The sequence below is a fragment of the Struthio camelus genome, chromosome 6, assembly GCF_040807025.1.
Source record: "Struthio camelus isolate bStrCam1 chromosome 6, bStrCam1.hap1, whole genome shotgun sequence".
Lineage (NCBI taxonomy): Eukaryota > Metazoa > Chordata > Aves > Struthioniformes > Struthionidae > Struthio > Struthio camelus.
This window is the reverse complement of record NC_090947.1, coordinates 46,314,463-46,331,123: the sequence shown is the minus strand read 5'-3', so window position 1 is coordinate 46,331,123 and position 16,661 is coordinate 46,314,463. Positions and strand designations below refer to the sequence as shown.

General features: G+C 41.9%; 2 protein-coding genes across 9 annotated transcripts in view; one reads left to right on the top strand and one right to left on the bottom strand.

Annotated features, from left to right (window-relative positions):
- Positions 1-3,871, bottom strand: part of PKP4 (plakophilin 4) — a 104,589-nt gene extending 100,718 nt beyond the window's left edge. For 2 of the 7 annotated variants that reach the window (XM_068949453.1, XM_068949456.1), the window contains exon 1: positions 3,782-3,871. The gene's annotated coding sequence lies outside the window, so the exon portion shown is untranslated. Of the gene's footprint in view, positions 1-3,727 lie in introns of all 7 variants that reach the window. The other 5 variants (XM_068949452.1, XM_068949454.1, XM_068949459.1 and 2 more) reach the window with 3 other exon arrangements.
- Positions 3,872-4,104: 233 nt separating this feature from the next.
- CCDC148 (coiled-coil domain containing 148) overlaps positions 4,105-16,661 on the top strand; it is an 81,880-nt gene continuing 69,323 nt past the window's right edge. The window contains exons 1-3 of one of the 2 annotated variants that reach the window (XM_068949448.1): positions 4,105-4,194; positions 4,443-4,524; positions 7,476-7,579. The gene's annotated coding sequence lies outside the window, so the exon portion shown is untranslated. The remainder of the gene's footprint in view (positions 4,195-4,442; positions 4,525-7,475; positions 7,580-16,661) is intronic. The other variant, XM_068949449.1, reaches the window with a different exon arrangement.

Here is a 16,661-nt window from a genome sequence, read left to right as displayed (position 1 = left end):
CAAGAATAAATCACTGTTCCATTTGATTAAGAATGCAAAAAAGTTATCCAATGAATTAAGACGTATCACAGACCTTGGGAAAAGCAGCTAAGAATCAGAAAAACTACAGAACGTTGCCCAGAGAACTGCTTCAAATGCCAAGGTTAGCGCTGGCAATGCCATAAACTCTTATTTGCACGGTTGTCACATGAAGTTTTGCTGCACAACCCAAACACTTGCCTATAGTAACAGAGGCTGTTTCTACAGCCTTTAATTATGTGCTCAGCTGCTGTTACATGTTTAGTGTCCATCTTCACTATTATTTGCCCTGTGTTGTTGCCGACAATATTCCAAATCAAGATAGCAACTGTAGTAAGCAATATCCACAAATCATACCCATTTAACAAAAAAAAAAAAAAAATCAAGTTTCAAGTCTCTTCATAGTCACATATACACAAAGCTACACTAGCTCAATTTTTTCCCAGTTGAAGTTTAAACCAGTTCAGATTTCTTTTGCAGCAACAGCAACTTATTATGGCATGTACTATCTTATTTACACCAAATCAACCCCCTCTCCCCCAATCCAAATAAAAAATTCCTGAAAATTCTAGGAGTTTGAACAGCATCAAAATGAGTTATTCAGGAGATGTAAATATGCTTTTACACAAGAGAACAAAACAATTTATTTCTGCAGCAACTCTTGCAACTTGTTTCCCATCAAACACTTGCAAATGAAGTTACTGTTCTAAATTCATTAGTTCAGCAGCCTTTCACCCCATTTGTCTGTACATCCACAACATGTGCACTCAAAAGTGAGGGCCTCAAAGAAAGGGAATACATATATATATATATATATCTGCATGGATTGCCTAGCAAAATAGGGTCCCAGGTCATAATTAGGTCATAATAAACTAACTAAAACTTTGCTTACTATTTGTAAGCTTGTCTGCATTTGCAGATTGCCCTAATTTGCAAGCTACTTAGAAGTGCAGCTTCCCATACAGAGGAATTTGATTTTAACCTAAAGTCAGTAATTTGATTAAAAGTAGTAAGAAAGTAAACAACAGATGAGTGCAATATAGAATGCAGCTAAGAACAGGCTCATAAGTATTTTTTCCAGACAAGTATCACTAACCCTGCTTGCTTTTCTGGGGTCTTTTCCTCATCACATTACAATAATGACATGCTGGTAATAAACACAGTTACTGTCGATTATAACAACTCTATTATGATCATGGAGAACCCTGAACTAGTCTGTGCTTTCAGGCAACACAAAAAAAAATCAGAGAAATGCTTTCAGAAATTGTTTCTTCCAGCATCACAACCAAAAAAAATGAAGATGGTACTTGCAGAGTACCATCTTCTGGAATTTCTTCAGCATTTCACCCCTTATAAAGGCATTCAAATAATCTGCATCGAGAGAAGCAGAAGAATACAAAGTCCTTATTTATGTTTTCTGTTTTGCTAATATGCAGTTTCTTCCGCTGAGGTTTCTTCCAAAAAACATGAAGATTTCATATACCAAATACTTGACACAGCCTATTATTTCAGGCTACTGTTATTTTTGCTTTGCACATGCTAAAACTCAATACAAAATGTACTTCAAAAGGCATTTTGGATGGTATTTTGCTAGTATATGAAGCTGCTAGAACAAAAGTAATGCACCATACCACTTTCCTTGCTTATGTTGTGACTGAATGCATCCATTCATTGTAAAAGGACCCTGGGTTACTAATAAAAAAAAAAATAAAAAAGCAAACATTGAAAGGTAGGCGATGTTTCTGACATATTAAGAGAAATCAGAATCAATTCACCCCTCTTATGGAAAAATATTCTCTCAAGAAGCTTTCTCCAACTTTGTTTTATAGCAGAATGTCTATTATTATTACTGCTATTTATCCTTAACATTTAGCAAGATTAAAGGATAGAGACATCATTTTTACTGGAAAAGTATCAGCTGTCTACCTAAATTAAAAATATAAATAGGAGCTTATTTCAATAGCAAGGTAGCACTTTACAAGCACTTTAAGTAAAATCAGTTACTATCTGTCTTCTCACAGACAAATTATGTTAATTTTTCATTTGATATTCTAATATCTAACCAGGAAACTACAGCATGTTAAAGCCAACAAGAAGCTTTTGCCCTCAAATTGCCCTCCCCCCATGTTAATCTACAAAACTGAATTATGTCAAGAAATTAAACAAATATATTTAGTAGGTAACAACACTTCTATCTCAGTAAACAGCATTACTTAGTACTTTTACCTTGAAAAGACAAAATTTTAGTTAAAGAGAAAATCTTTATCATCCTTGCCTTTTCCCAGTCCTGAAACTATGATTTATCAAAAAACTGATAATGCTGAAAGACTGAAAAGCTAGTTAATAAAACATTACTGCTGCAAATCTCACCACACCTTTTCCTTCAAATAGTCAAATCTATTAGGCAATGACTAATTTAAAATTATCAAACAGCAAGATATTAAAAAAAAATAGGTACAAAGGTCCATAGACCAAACACAAGCACAGTAGAAATACACAGTTCTTTAATGACTAAAGAGGCAGCTAGGCGGGGAAATAGGGCCAGAAAGTACCCAATGCCTAAAACACGTTTCTCTGTGGCATGTGGGCTTTCTACCTTCATCACCAATTGTGATCACATAAATACCAATTTTTGCTGAAACAGCCTAGGCTCAATGTCAATATTAATTTAGTGCTTGCAAGCCTTTATCTGCCGGCTGCCTTACCCTTAAACACGGCGGCTGCATTAAGTCCTGTCTGCTGCCAGGCTCACGCTGCTCGTCAGGGGGCTGGAGCGCCCCGGCTGCAGAGGGGCAGAGGCGGCCCAGGCCCGCGCCGCCCGCTCGCCCGTCCTGCGTGGCACCCCTCTCCCGCCTGTTTTTTTTTTTTTTTTTTGGGGGGGGGGGGAAGGGGGAGGATTACAAAAAGTTACTAGCTACAGTAGCAGTGCTCCTACTGCTTGCCGCAGAGAGGATTTCGTGGCCGAGAGCTCTCCAGCACCTGGCTAATAGTACAGCAGCTGTAGCACAGAGGTCACGTTAAAAAAAAAAAAAAAGTGATTCAGACCCTAAACCGTTTAAACATACTGAGGGCGCACAACCAGCGGCAAGAGGCTGCCTCAGAGCGCGCAGCCACGAGGCGGCCCAGCACAAAAACACCGCTCCGGGGGGACGGCGCGCCGCTCCCGCGCCCGGGCCGGGGCGCAGCGGGCCGGCTGCCGGGCAGAGGCCGCAGGCTCACGACAGCGCCCCGCGCCCGGGGCGGCAGCGGCCCCGGCAGCGGCCGAGCGTCGCTCCCCGGCTCTGCCCAGCAGCTGCCGCGGCTCCCTCCGCCGCGCAGCGCCCGGCTGCGCCTCGGGCCGAGGGGCAAAACCAGCCCCCGGCCGCGGGCGGCGCCGCCCGGCCCGGCCCGGCGCCCCGCAGGGGGGGGGGGGCGGCCGCCCCTCCCTCCCTCCCTCCCTCCCTCCCGGCCGGCCGCGGCGCCCACCTGGCCGCGCCGGCCCCACCCGCCGCCGCCGCCCCGCGACCTTCGCCCGCCGCAGGGCCGCGCTCGGCCCAGCCCGGCCCGGCCCGGCCCGGCCGCACCTGCCGCGCGCTCTGCTGAGGCGAGGCGAGGCGCGGCCGGCCAGGCGGCGGCGGGCCGGGGGCGGCGGGAGGGGAGCGGCCGCGCTGCGCGGGCCCCCGGCGGCGGCGCCCCGGCCCCCCACCCTGCGCCCCACTCACTCACTCACCGCGCGGCGGGGCCGGCGGCGGCAGCGGGCCCGGCTCGGCCCGGCCCGGTGAGCTGCGCCGGGCCCGGCGGCCCTAGCCCGGGGTCTCCATGGTGGCGGTGGTGGCGCCGGCGCCGCCGAGCCCCGCCGCCGCCCGCTCCGCCTGGTTTGCCCCGCCCCGCGCGCGACGTCAGCGCGGCGCCCTGCCCTGCGCCCCGCGCCCATTGGCCGGGGGGGCGGCAGAGCGGCGGCCCATTGGCCGCTGCCTCCTGTTAAACCCGCCAATGGTCGCGCGACTTGAGGTTGCCGTGGTTACTGATGCTGTGAGGCGGCCGCGGGGAAGGCACCGCCGTTCCCTCAGCGGGGCCGGGCCGGGAGCCGCGGCGGTGGGGGGGGGGCAGGGCCGGGAGGGGGGAGCCGCTCCCCGCTGAACAGCCCCGCGCGGGGTCTCCCGCCGACGGGGGAGGCTCCTGCGCCGTCTCCTCGCGGTAAGCGCGGGCGCGGAGCGGGCGGGCGGGCGGCGGTAGCCACCGGTGGCAAAATGGCCCCCGTGAGGCGGGAGCGGCGCGGGCCCCGGGGGGTGGCGGCGGCGCGGGCTCGGCTCGGCTCGGCTCGGCGCCGCTGCTCGTCGCGGGCTCCCGCCGGGCTGGGCGCTGCCCTGCAGCGGCGGCCCGGGGCCGGGAGGAGCCGCTTGCCTCTCGTCCCGCTCTGGAGCCTCCTTCCCCGCGTTTCGTAGGGCCAGAGAGCGTCCGACCTTTGTGACACCCTTTCCTGGTGGTTCCCTCTGCGCTTTCCCGCAGAGGGCAGGAGGCCTAGAGGTAAGCTGGGGTTTAGTCCTAGGTCAGTTCAGGGTTTAGCGTCGGGCGTTTTGCAACTGTAAAGAGTCACAGCTGGGAGACTTGCTGCTCTGAATGTGTAAGACTCCTTGAGGGATGCGTAGCCCTTCGTGCTACAGACGCAGTGAGTGTGAATTCAAGGTGTTGATTCAAGATCAGAAAAATATTCTGCCTGGCATTCTGAAGAACTCCTTCACTTTTGAAGCTTCTGCTACTGGCCTAATTCTAACTATGGCCTAGGGAATTACGTCTGGAGAGAAGAAATATAATCCCCCTATTTCAGAGGGGAAAAAAAATTGTGGTATCTTTGTAAATCAGTTTGGTGGGGCCTGGCAAATGTCTGATCTTATTGCTGTGAGAGTGATGTGACTGTCCAAAATACAAAAGCTCATTCTCTGACCCATACCATTTCCTTTTTTGCCGGTCTACTGCTTTTACTTAGTGGAACTTTATTGACCAATGCAATGCTGACCCTGCAAACAGCTAAAAGAAGCCAAGACCAGAGTGCCACTTGAGCGTACTGAGTAATGCATGTATTCTCGTTTCACTCTACCATGCTTTTGCCTTTTCACCTTATCCTGATGCTTGTTTAGGGCACTGAGAAAACTCTAGCACTGGTAGTGATGTTCTCCTGTAGGTGAGCTTGGATTTGGGATATAATTTAGTGAGCAGCTTTTAGGTGTCTGTGCTGGTTTAAGAAGTCGTCTCATTCAACCCCTTCCCCTGCTAAGTTGTGTAAGAATCCGGCTGAAAAATAACCATTTAAAAATGCATGTGCAATGGGATGCCCAAATTCTTAGACTGGCATAGGGGCACGTGGCAGCTCTGAAGAGGTTTGATCAGTGCTGCCACCACATGTAGAACTACAGCGTTATTTACCTCCTGTTAAGAAAGGAACTGCAATTAAGAAGTGGGGGATAGCTGAACACGGTCAGCTATAAAACTCAAAATGCATATATTCCCTTCTCTTAATTTTCCACTTAGCATGTAATTTTCTACCCCTAGAAACTACTTATGTCACAGCTGTAACTTTTAATCTCTAAAATATATATTGTCACTATATGGGCTACTTTAGTAGGTACTACTACAGCATGGTTGTTCACCAAGTGTTTTCCACTTGGCGTTTGTAAGCAGGGGTCTTGTTTCCTCACTGCCCTGAAAATCTCATTATCCACATTGTATTAAGTGGATATAAAATGCTACCAAACCGGAGTAGTGGCCTATTTCTAGGAGATAGGAAACATGAGTAAAGAGGAACAACAGTCAAAGCTGAGTAAAAGAAAGGAGAACAAGGGTGAAATAAGGTAAGCAGTGAGAGAAGGGAAAAGGATGAGAGCAAGAAAATAAGAAAGATAAAATGTGAAATCAGAAGAAACCAACCTAGAAGAAAGGGAGGAGAAAGAAATGACCTATGAGACCAACAGCTTTCATTAGTTGCAGGCTTGCTTTTACCAAAGGTGTACTGGATTAATTAAATCAATTTTGAATCGGTCTAAACTGGTTTTAACCTATAATTTGGATTGGCTTAGCTCCCACAGATAACAGCTTTTAGAAAAAGAAGCTTACTTGCCTGCCCTTGCAAACAGAACCATATCTGAACATTCGTGTTGTGAATACAGAAGGCACAGACTACTGGCAGGATATGAAAGGTGGCATCATGCCATCTCTAGGCCATCCAGATTCTGGGTGGTTCCAGGTGGACAGCTGTAACCTTCAATGTTATTTGGAACAGACTGTTCCAAGAGCCCCGTATCCCTGCAGAGCCATGCATTCTGAGTTCACTCTGAGTTTGCAGCTGGGGCAGGGTGGGATTTCTTTAAATGGCTTTAAGTCATATAGCTACAATTTTTTTCTCCAGCCTACTAAAGAATAAGAAGGTGATCTTGAGCTGGTTTGTTTTGGCACAAGGAATTAAAAATAGTATTTTGAAGTCCTGTCAGATTTGCAAGTACATTGAATGACTATCACTGAAGATTAACAATTTCATTCTATCTACTGTTAGTCATACAGTCAGAGTCATGCAACCAGAGAAGCCACTACATTGTCTAATTTGACTCCCATGTTTCAAAGGCCATCGATTCCCACCTATTTATCCCTGTAGTGAGCCCAGTATGGACAAAATGTTATGAAAAGGCACCAGATCTCAACTTGAAGATAGAAGGAGCTGCATAATGTAGTGATTCTTTTGATAGCTAATTCCACTAGCTAATAATATCCTTTGTTGTTAAACAGGTTTTATGAATTTTAGCATCAGCAACAAATGAGTACTGTTTCTGTTTATTCACCTTCAGGATGTGATTTGGGAGTAAAATGATTTTTACTTTTCAATTCTCCGTGTCATTTGGAAAGCACTGATTCCATTATATTTGCAAATCTTATAAAAAACTGATGGCATATTTTCCTTCTGAATCTTTCTGGTTTCTTATAAGCCTTAAATCTGATCTCTCAAAAGGATTCTGCTCATTTTCCAGCTTTTTAGACAAGCAATTTATTTAACGGGTATTTGCTGGTTGTTTTGCTGCTATCACTGTGCTCCTTCAGTCTTTCAAGTCATTAATATGTTTTTCTGCTTCATTTAATCTATCCTGAATTTAATCAAAGTTGAAATCTTGTTTGTGTGGTTTTTTTTAATTTCACAGATATTCATAGTCCTTACAGAACACTGTTGTGCCTAGCTTTAATTTTAGCTATTATTTCTCTGTTTGCAAGATTACCTGGGTTTTCTTATTTGATGTAAGCACACAGGCACTGCTGTAGCTGTGGTTAAGGAAGCAAGAACTGTAGACATAGAAGGCTTACTCCTAAGAAGTGTGAGATTATGAAGATAAATATCAGTCACAAAATCAGTGCTGCCTTTTGTCCTCCTCCCCCCCCACCCCCACCAAAAAAAAAACCTGTCTAGTGGTACCTATTTTATCTGTAATCTCTTACAGGTGCTGAAATTACAAAGGCTTGAAGAAAAGTGTAGTTGGAGGAGAGAGTGATGCTCCTGGCAGGCTAACTAAACAAATGAGCAGCTGTTTAGCATTCACAAGGGGTAATTATTTAGATGTGTGGATTTTTTTCCTCATTAAAACCTACAATTTGATTTCAAAAGTTACTGCAAGCCATTGTGTTGATGTCACAGCAACTCTGTCAATCATGATACAATTGGTTTGGGTAATTTGTAAACTATAATCTCATTGGTTTAAAAAGCAGTAAATGTTCTCTTTTTATTGTTGAATTGGTGAGAGATTTCACCTAATGGAAGGTGTATTTCTGAAGTTTAGTATAGAATGGACTGATATTTTGCTGTTTCAGGGAGGGTTTTTACAGAAATGCCAGCAGTTTCAGACTGTGGCGTACAAAATAAGTACTCTAGCGTGGGTATAGGTTTTGTTTGCTTTCTGTGTTTCTTTCTCCCTGTAAAAAAATAAATTTGAGGAAAACTATTTGGATACTGCTAAGCTATTTGCTTTTTGATCATTTTTTCCCCCTCTGTGACTTTGAAGCATCAAGTATGAACAATTGAATCTAAATCCTGCAAAGTGCTCAGCATGATCACCAGGACTCTGATTACACAGCCACTTTAATCTGGCCCAAGGCCAGCTGCTAAGGAAGGGGACAGTTCTACCCTGTCATAATATCTCTCCAGCTTCCCTTGTGCTGGCAGCCATGATCCTGCAACTGTGAGTGAGCTAGATTAGAAAACTGATCCACCTGAGAACTATGCTAGAAACCTCCCTCCCTCTCTCTCTCTCTCTTTCTCTCTCTCTCTCTCTCTCTCTCTCTATATATATATATATTTTTAAAAAGTTTGGTCAATTTTCTCACTGTTTCTGCTTCTAATGCCTGCACTAAGGTATATGTAAAGAGTCAAGGACAGAGGGACCTTGTCTTCTGGCAGCAGCCAATGCAAGTATTTTGTTCTAGGTACCTGTTTGAGCAAAATTGAGGTTTGAGGGCTAACAGCTTACTGGAATACCATATGAACTCACTAGTTGATTCAGCTTTAAGAAAAAGTAACATTTTTTGGCAAAACAAAAGAATCCTGTATTGATGTAGTGGTCCAGTTTACAGTGTGGCATCATGAATGGTTTTGATGATATTACTGAGAGGTAGTGTACTGCAGTGGGAGGGACAAAGAAGTGACCGGTGATGGGAAGTCCTTAAATAAGCTTTGCTGCTAAAGCCAGCAAATTACAAAAACAGGGCTTCATCATACGTGTGCACGTTTAAGTCAGGGTTGTTATTGAGTATTACTGCATCTGACAAAATTGGGATGCTCAGCAGCAGCCACATGGTGGAAAATCTGGTGTGGGGATGTGAGGAGAAGCCAAGTGGGGTGTTCTGTAGAGGAAAAAAATGATTAGCAGTTGCTCTGTTTGGCATTTCGGATCTTAAGCTTTTAAGCAGATTCTGTGGAAATTAGCAGCCTATTTAAAATGAAGCAACCATAGCAAACAAACAAAAAGACCCCCAAAAAAAGCACACACAAAAAAACACCCCCAAACCCTCTTCTTCAGAATGCAGGCACCTGCTCAAGGGCAGGTAAAGTCTTGCTCCTATTGACTACTAGGATTCTCCAGCTGAATAAAACATTACACGTCTGCTTATTAGGCCATATGTGTGGCCTGGAAATTCAGTGTGCTGCAAAAGTGACCAAATTATCTTACCAGAGGAGGGTTGCAGAATTTTGAAGTGAAATCGTGAGATCCTTATGAATAGAGAAGCAACAAAGAAAATGCATATGCAAGAAGAATTTATTTATTTATTTATGGACTCTGCACTTCCAAGGTTTGTAAATGAGACGTTTCAGACAAAAGTTTTATTTTTTATAGTGTGATATCAGACAACATTTTGCATTGATTTAAAATGGGGGTATAGTAAATGCTTTCTTGCACATAACTACAAATTTGACTTGGCAGAAATGGCAAAAGCTATACAAAATGATATTGATATTCCTGACAGAATAACCTGCAGTGACTTCTAAATCATGTGAATTATCTGCCCCCCTTCCTTGCTGCCTCTTAGACTGCAGACAAATGTTCTTTTCTGAACCAAGCTATGCCAGTGGGAGGAGTTACTTGTCACTGCCAGGCAAAGATCAGCTAAGCTAGCTAAGGGTACGGTTCTGTGATGTGGAGCCTGGTGTCAGTGCTGGGTTAAAAGGTCCTGCTTCCTCAGCTTCCTCTTCCCCCACAGTAGTTACTAGCCCTGTTTGTGTGACTTCACCTTAAGCTGGGTTTGTGAAGTGATCTGTTAAACTGAGAGGACTGTTTCAGAATTGCTCTTCTGTGTGACCTTGGATGTGCGACTCATAGCAACTGAAAAAGCTGTGGGTTTTGGTAGGATATAATAGAAAAGAATATCTTTGCTAAGGGAGATAGAACCCATTTACACAGAAGAATATGTCCTTGAAGCACTGATGAAGTAGAACTACAGCTTCATACTGTCTATTTAAATCTTATCTATTTATTTATCTTTTAAACTAAGCTAGCTGACTTCTGCCTGAAGTTGATTAAGGAATACGTACATAAATTTTTCTGTCAGCAGAACTGTGGGGAGGTGGCCTGCAGGGGGGCAGTGAACTCTTCCACATAGCTTTTTCTCAAAAACAGCCGTAACAAAGTTAGCATGAAAATGAGGTGGGGGGAAATGTTTTAATCTGAAATACTACACAGAAGATGAGAACAAAGACAGAAACATGTGGCAAAAGGTGCTTCCTTTTGTAAAATGGAAACGTTCATTCTGTTTCATTCTATAAACCAAAAAAATGGACTTCTGTTTCTCTCTCTACTTTGAGAAATTTGGGCTTCAGATAGCAAGATACAGTTTTCACAGTCACAATGGTTCTATTTTCTTTAGCTAACTGTGCAGTTTGCAGCACTGGAAATGAAAACGTTGGTCAGTTTATCAGAAGGGCGATGGGGCTGTGATTTGACAATAGTAGTGTAGATATATTGTAGATTTTTTTTTTTTAAAACTCAGTCATTTGTAAGCATTATTTTTTTAAGAGTGAATTGTGGGATTCTACGTATCCTGAGCTGCTTTAGCTGTCTTCTGTTGAGCTTCTGCTACTACTTGGTATTGATTATTTTAGTATCTGATGATTTAGTAACTGTGGTGCCTATTAAAGGACCCACTGTTCTGCTACAGCTCCTTTAAGGCCTTTCTCCTTAAGTATATTCCTTCCTGTAATATCACATGCTTATTCCATTGGCTCTGCGTTTTTACGCATTGGAATCTGTCTTTGAAATATCTGTAGTATAGTCAATGTTTCTCCTGTCTCATGTTAAAAAGTATTTGCAATTAAATCCTTGCCTGTTGCATAGTTGTAACCTGCTCCCAGAAAAGGAGGCCTATGTTTACTTTCTATAAGAGCAGATTGCCTGTGACGTTACAACTTGACTAGGGCTACTTGCAACTACTATGTATGATGAGACCATTGCCTGTTTGATTCTGCAAGTTACAGATGATCAAGCACTGTGTATTAAAGGGTAAAGAAATATGCCTGCAACAAGCCTACAAGTGGTAACTCCTGCCTGTGAGGGGAGGAGGCATTCTTGTATTCAGGTCCTCTTGATAGGAAAGCCATTTTTGAGAAGGGAGTTTGTCCCTGGAAAGAAGAGAAACATATTGCTACTGAGGGTGGCAATCAAGCATTATGCACAACATGTAGCTGTAGATTCTTTCCATACCAGGCCTAAGAGGGACCTCTCTTAGGTAGAGATGTGCCATCAGTTTGCTGTATTGCTATGCCACAACTTTAAGATGCTTCTTTGAAGGAATACATGGTCAGGCTACATACATATGGAAGGCCGTATCAGGGTTGTCATCTGGTAGCCTGCTGCCATCATTAATCTAGAGTGCTTCACCATCAATTTATCCAAAGTGAGTTACTTGAGGGCCAAGCCTTCTGCTGGCATTGGTTCACTATTACCTTGCAGAGTGGTCTGTCCCCAGACTGTGAGCTGCATAATTAACTGAGCTGCTTCCTGCTCCTCTTCTCCCTTTTTACCAACTCCTGTGGTAGAAGTCACAGCACAATCTGATGCTTCAGGCAGCCAGACTTCCTTGTTCTTATAGGTGCTGGTAGTCCTCTGTTTCAGTAGCAGCCTCATGTTTCTGACCTTATGAGGACATGAGGTATAACCTCCACAAGAGCCTCCAGTTTGCTCTTTTGCTTCCTTAACATTGCTGTCTTGTTACTGGTGAAATTGGCATAAAAGCTAAAAAGCAGCCATGAGTGGGGCCCGTTAGGAAGGGCTGAATCATTGGATTATGTGGTATTTCAGAGTAGAATGCAGGATTTGTGCATGAAGTCACTTATTTTTATTTTTTATGTACACTAGTTCTTTTAGAATCACTTCCTCTTGTGTACTTGTATAGTATCAAGAATTTTGTAGTAAACAAATACTGACCTCAGTTTACAAAAAGCACACCAAAACAAAGCATAAGCTTACACATGCAGCTGGACTAGAATGGCCGTTATTTTGCAGAGCAAGAGTCTTCAAGAGAAAATTTAAATGCATGGAAGGAAGAATGGCGCTAAAACTTTTATATAAAAATAGACAGTTTTTTTTTTCCTCTTAGCCATACCGACCATTCCAAAATGCATAATATGACTTTTTTCTGGAAATATCGTAACAACAACGTCTGAATTGGCAACTCTGCGCGGTATTTTAATACAGGTTTAATCTACAGTGCTGTGCCTTGAGCACGTCTGGGAGCCCCCTGTTGTAGAGAGTGCCAAGACTTTTTTTTTTCTTGAGCTACCAAAATGATTGCTTTATTTATTTTACCACCAAGTTAAATGTTTCAGTTATGTAGAAGCAAAATGAGTTTCTCTGATTCATTTTAGGCATTAGAAAGCAGGTCAAATTGGGACCTGTAGCATGATTTCATTAGTGCTCTAAAGCAAATAAACCCTAAGCAGGAAATCACTTACCTTAGTACTTTTCTGTATAGTTATCTAGTCTCCTTGTTCATATAAATCAGACCTTTTCTAGCTTAGAGAGTATAATGTCAGTTTTATGTGGATGGTTGAAATGCTTGGTTCCAAACTGGTGGGCTTTAAGAGATGATTAAATTGCAATATTTTGTGCCACTTGTACCAATTTTTTGATAGGGTCTGAAACTATGCTTCGGCTTTATTTTACGTTATTAGAAAGAAAGTATCAAGGCAAAGCCAAGATACTTTCTGTAATGCAGGAAACATTGTTTCTACCTCAGCTTTCTATTACACTGTCTTTATTTCTCTTGTGCTAAATGAATAATGCAGATTTAAGCATTTTATCTGATGGATGCCAGAGCAGCAGTGTGATAAGTTGTTCAGTGCACCATTACAAAAAACCTAGTTTCCATGTAGGCTAGTGAATAAGCAGGTATGCTTTGAGTCAGACAATTAAAGGTCAATTTATCATACCTTTTTTATTTCTTTAATAAAGGAGAAAATTGTAGGATGCTATAATGTAGAACTCAGGTTAATGTCCTATAGTAAAACCTTAAATGAATATATTGAAACATATTGCTTATTTTTAACTTATTTTTTATGTTAAAGCAATGAATAGGAAGCTAGATGGAACTTTTTTTTTTTAAGTATATTATTTAATAAACTTTGCAAACTTCTAATGTTCAACTCAAAAAGTCAATGAGGCCTTGGGATTTTTGCCTTTGAATCAGCAAAGCAGAACTTTGTCCAGGATTGCCCAGCAATGTGCCAGGAGTAAACTGCTGAAATCGTGATTTGTAAGACCATTTTTTCCTTTCACCATCTCTTTCCATTAAACTCTGAAACTGGCAGCTGTGCTGTCTGCAGCTGGCTAACTTGGAAATGCATGGACCATAGGTCTGGTCAGTGAACCCAGCTTGTATGGATCTTGTTCAAAAAACAAACAAAAAACCCCACAACAGAACAAAGTGCCAGCTGACTCACTCGAGTCAGTATTCATTGGCAGACATGACTAACTTCAGTTCCTACCTTTTTCATATCCTCTGTCATTTTGTTATAAATTGACTTCCTTTCTTTCTTTTATTTGATTGTTGCAATTTTTTCTGTATGAAGTGGGTTTTTTAATTTATTTTATCTTGGTTATGCCACTTAAAATATTCAAAGAAATGGAAGGAAAATAGTAGTCCTATTGAAATGTGTGGATTTTCAGATGAGTGAGGGGTGTTTGTTTGTTTATTTTTTTTGTCTTCCTTGCAATGTGACAAGAGTATTCCATGAAGCTGGTAATTCTAAATGTTATGTAACTTGATCTTTCTATTTTGGATTAAGTTTTACTTAATGAGGAAGTAATGAGATTATCATAGGCAAAAAGGGCCTTGTCTCTTTTTGTGAATATGCAGTTTTGATACTCAACTTTGTTATTTCAAACAGATCCATAATTCTTTCTTTAAAGAACAAAAATTTAAATGATACTCAGGCTATAGGACTTCTCTAACAACTGTTTTGATGCTGGATGATAAAACTATTGTACTGCACGTTTCCTTTCCTGAGGATCGGATGTTTGACTGCTGGTAACACTTTAAGATTAAAATGTTGTAAATGGGTGTCATTTGCAGATAGTTAGTTGAAGTAGCGGAAGAGAATGGATGTGATTAAGGGATAAAGTTGTTTGCTTGTTGTTTACTCCCTGCCATACAACTGAGAGTGATTCTCTGTTCCTTTTCCATAAGAATAATTAGGATCACAGAGTTTTAACAACTGCATGTTAATTCCTTTCCTTTGAATGGAAACTTGCAGTAGTCAAGCAAATAACTTTTCCTTTAAACTTCAGAATCTAGAATCTAGCAATTTCCACAGAATATCTAAGAAATCTGAAGGCATTCAAAAGAGGGGACACTGAAAACAAGGGACTTGTTCCTGACAACTTCAGGGCGGGGGGAGAGAACCCCTCTGTCCAAATCTGTAGTCAAAGTTCCCATTGATGTTTTATTAGTAATTTTAAATGTGCTCAGTGATTCATCTCTGGTTTTTATATTTGAATATATATATAGCTACTACTAATTTACTTGAGACACCAACAGAACTGTAACACTTGCTATTGTGAAGTTAAGCAACTTTCATTTGCACAAAATATCAGCGTATATTACACTGTTAGTAACTACGTTGTTAAAATTGTGTTTTGTGTAAAGTTGACATGGCTTTTTATTACTGATTCTATGTTTACTTATTTGACTGATTTAAATCACGCTCAGAAAATTTTAGACAGCATGTCCAGCTGATTAAGCACCTTCCCACCTCTCCCCAGAAATTTTGTTCTTCTGTTGATAACAGCAATTTATCTGAGAGAAAATTGACAAACTCATTGCCTGATCTGCAGAGATGTAGGCATGTAAATGATGCGTTGAATTGAGGCAGTGAAATCTAAGGTCCTTTAAAGTTAATGGTTACACTCATTCGGAGTACTTGTATGAATAAATTGCTCATGCTTGTGGAACTGGGACTTCAGCTGTGTGTGAGTCACCACCAACAGCAACATGTAACAGAGCGTGCAGGATAGGCTGTGCAGCCTTTGCTTGTTCCAGAAATGCTGACTAACACTTGTCAAGTTTAACTTCTATTTATATGAAAGCAAATAGGATCTTGCCTTAATTCTTGGTGTCTCCAAATTTAAGAATTTCAGTCATGCCCCATGCCCAAATGTGTTACATTAAGATAAGAATGCATTTAAGTGTGTGGTGAACTGGGGGCATAATCCTGCATTCAACAGGTCATATTAGTCATTACCTAAAAAAGAGTTCTGAATTATAGTGAAGTACAGGAGCAGAAACAGTGTATTGGTAACCCTATGCTTTTACTAGAAGGGTTATTCATGGCTGGCTGTAGATATGGCTGACTTAGAAAATTGTATTTCTGAAGACTGCTATGTTCTAAAGGCCTCTGTGCCACATCTGTTTCATCTTGTGTACTTTTTGTCTTTAAGATGCATCTGGGCTTCTAGCCTAGAGGTTGTATTGAGATTTGAACAAAGCCTTGAAGCAGTACGTCTGAATTCCGGTTTAGATAAACTTTTATGGTACTGGAAAGGTTTTTATATGCATCAATATTAAAGTAGAAGTAAATTTAACTTGTGCTGCTTTTATCATTTGGCTTGGTACATTTTCTAGTTACTGAAGACAAAATATGGGTTTAAACAAATCTTGCTCTTTCCAATGCCATCTTCATTCTCAGGGTTTTAGAGAAGTCATAATGTTGAGTTTGTGCTACCGGAAAATAATTTCCATTAAAAAGTTGAGATCAAATGCAGAGGTATGACATCACTGCAGAAAACAGAAACACATAGCCTGGAAGGGAATAAGCTCTTATTTAATCAAGCACAGTAGCCCTAAATTTACAGAAAAAAAGGCCAGAAATTTTTTGTTTGTTTTCCATCAGTTCTGTTCCCTCAGATGTACTCTCCTGACTCCTTTTGAGAGGAATGGAAGCTAATACAAATGTGTGACGTTTTGTTAAAATGCTAACATTATATCAGAAGCATGTTAGTAGCAAGGAGAGGTATTGACTGTTGGATATTGGCCAAACGGGAGAGAAAACAAACAAAGAGGTAGCCAGGTTGCTACTAATCTTACTGGTGTCTATAGTTATTTTTCAAAAAAAGACAGTGTTTCTTCTGTTGGAAGAAGCTCATTGTTTCTGACCAAACAGACCCAGATGAGGGTGATGTGTTCCAATCTGTATAATACATGAAAGTGGGGCAGCAGCTAGACACAGAACAGTAATGAAAGGGTTTTGTAGTGTTATGTAGAGATGTGGGTGCAATGGATCCAGCCTGCTTAAAGTTTTCAAGTACTCCCTATTTTTCATCAGTCAGCAACTTTAGTCTTTACATAGGGCTGGAGGAGAGTCGTCACTCTTTCTGAGTTTGTCTGTGGAAGTAGGATAGGATAGTAATACACCAAAACAAGCAGGCCGAAGGAAGGCTGACTTGTCTATAGCAAAAGGACATAATCTCTTTCTAGTTTTGGTGAGAGACTAGGTGGTTAGCTCCTTGTGCAGTTATTTTTCTAAAGGTAAATGTGTTGTCCTGCCTTCATATCACTTGGCATTTTGAAATATCTCTGTAGCATGATTTTTTTTTAATTTAACCCAATAAAATCTTAACTCTACTAAAGATTTGATGCAGTAATGA